Genomic DNA, 2,700 nt, shown 5'->3' with positions numbered 1-2,700 from the left:
GGAGGAGGAGTGGGCGGCCCCCGGCGGGATCTGCCTGCACGTGGACCGGGATCAGGTGTCGGTGGAGTTCTGCTCCATCTGTGCTCGGCGGGCAGCGGCCTCCTTCAAAATGTAGGGTCAAGTACCTGCTGCAAGTACTCGTGGGGTTCTCACCCGTAAGGGCCTCGCGTCGCGGCGGAGGAAGCAGGCGATGGTGCGCAGGAAAAGAATCCATACAGTGGTGATGGGGTGGTATTGGGGGAGATGCAAAGGTGGGGAACCTGGCGCTTACTTAAGTGGCCAGGGTAACAAAAATTCTCTCGAACGGCACGTTGGGAGCCAGACGGTGGCCTTGGTTTAAGGTCCTGTAAATCTGGCGTGTGGACGGTAGTGGTGTGAGCCTGTTTGGCGATGGGAGTCGCGCAGAGCTGCGTGCAGCAGTGCGACAGTGGTCGTGCAGACTGACAGGCGCGTGGTGCACACGCGGAGGTGCCGCCAGAGCCCGTTCGCAGCACTTGGGTGAAAAGATCATGCCGACTTGATGCATGAAGGTGTGCTCGGCTCCGCTTCGCAGTAAAGATAATGCTGACTACCCGGTCTTGAGTCAGATAATGTCTAGCCTGCTTATCCTGAGGAGCCGAAAATGCTTGCTTAGAAAACCAAACAAAAACTCCATTATGACATCATCACTGGACAGACTTAAGAAAATAGTAATGATCGGCAAAAGAAAGCATGCATATAAAATTGTACTGCATCTCAGTTATACATTACTATTAAAACCTCTCTGACAGTTTCTCTTTTAGGTGGTTGCCCTGCCAGGCTCCGTTGTGTAGGGGTTAAAGAACAGTCGTTTTCCACCTCGCAACCTGGTAAGGATCAATATATTCCCATAATGTGGTATCAGACAGCTTGCTTTGCTTATCCCAGTCTCTTGTAATGACTGGTTCAGAAAATTATTTCTCTGGTCCTTGGCCTACTCTGCCAAAATGTTTCTAGTTCTGGATGACAATTTATAGTAAAGGTTACAATCACATCAGTCTCATTAGCTGTTTTCCTGTTTTCGTTTCTGAAACAACTACATTGGCTACATAGTAGCCAATATAGGAGCTACATTTTGAATTTTAAAAAACTGCATTTGAAATGGAAATTTCCTATTAAACCAAGTATGTGATGAGTGGAAAAAGAAAAACATGCTAATAAGGGGGATGTGACATTTACAGTCTTTTATTACAGGGGACTGTCCCAAAAGTCTAAGTAAATTGCTTTTTGAATGAAAAAAAGAAAAGGAAATTGTGACCTGTTGGTTTAAAATGCTGTCTAGTGTTAGGGATGTACAGAACCATTCAAAAGCCCCTCTCTAGCTTGATCTAATTCACAGTTCAGAGTTTTACCTGATGAAACAGCCTGAGCACTGGTTAAATCACTGCAGAGGAATCCTCACATAGAGGAGTTACTCTTGCATGGCCTCTAAGGAGAATTAGGTTTGAAGAATCAGTGCATCGAAGTAACTTACTACTTTACCTTCCCATAAGTAAATCCCTGTGCCCATGCACACTGAAATTCCTATGTTACTTCAGAGTAGCTTTAAATTTTAAAAATATTGCATGTATATGCATGTGCTTAACTCTACTGTAGAGTTCTTAATTCAGCCTCTTACAGTATCCAGAAATCCATAACCTGATATAATTAAGCACAGCTTGGAGATGAGCGAATATGTGTCTTGAGGCTAATGATATGAAAAATGCTCCATAACTGCTCCTGAGATAGGAGGAAAAATAGTTTGACAAAAAAATAGTGTGTGTTTTCTTGTAGTAGTCAGTGTTTCTCCCTATTACAAAAGATGGGTTCTTTTTTCAGTTGTATTATAATGTTTAGGTTGTTTAAATGTATGTCAGTTGGGGGAAGAAGGATTGTGAAAATGATAATATGTAAAGTGAGGTTTCACAAAGAATACTTTTCTAAAACAGATTAATTTATAAATTTCTTTTTTTTAAAAATTATGCTCTTTAGTGTTTCTGAAAGCCTTAAATTTTGTGTTTAAGGCTAAGTAGGTGAAAGCATTTTCTCCCAGTCATTTGCTTTATTGGTGCTAGACCCTGTCACGTGTTCATCAGTAGAAAAGGAGATTGATTTTTCTTTGTGAAACATCACTGTGTGATAAAGTATTTGTGTATTTAGCATCCTTGTTTTTCTTTATGCTAAAGTGGATTCAGCTGTGTTGGGGCAGAAGAGACGGGACCAGCTGCTGGCCACATTTCCTGCTTTATTTTAAAAGGTAGTATAAGAAATGAGAATAAAGAGGTAACAGGGCTTTTGCTGTCTTTGATTAAAAAAAAAGAATTTGAATGCTGGGATTATTTACTGTCATCCAAGATGATTTTTTTAAAAGGCAGTAGTCTATCAAACAGGTTTTACTCCACTGTATGCCAAATTCCATCTGTTCAGGGGATATTGCCAGCGCAAAAGAGACTTAGTGGGATATGTGTGACCTTACACCTCTGTGGTGGCATCAACAGGGCTGTTCAGAGTTTCAGTCTTAACTTGGGTAACTCTGCTGTAACTGATGGGTTATACCAGTGCACAGGAGTCAGAGTTAACCACCAGGACCTGCACTGACTGATATGCAAAATGGAAATAATTTAGGTTCAACCTAATCTCAACCTGCCTAGCTCAAACTTCATGAATGTGCTTCATTTTTCAGTTTAATGTGCTTGAGGGAAA

This window comes from Geospiza fortis, unplaced genomic scaffold (genome assembly GCF_000277835.1).
Source record: "Geospiza fortis unplaced genomic scaffold, GeoFor_1.0 scaffold16, whole genome shotgun sequence".
NCBI lineage: Eukaryota > Metazoa > Chordata > Aves > Passeriformes > Thraupidae > Geospiza > Geospiza fortis.
This window is presented reverse-complemented; position numbering follows the sequence as displayed.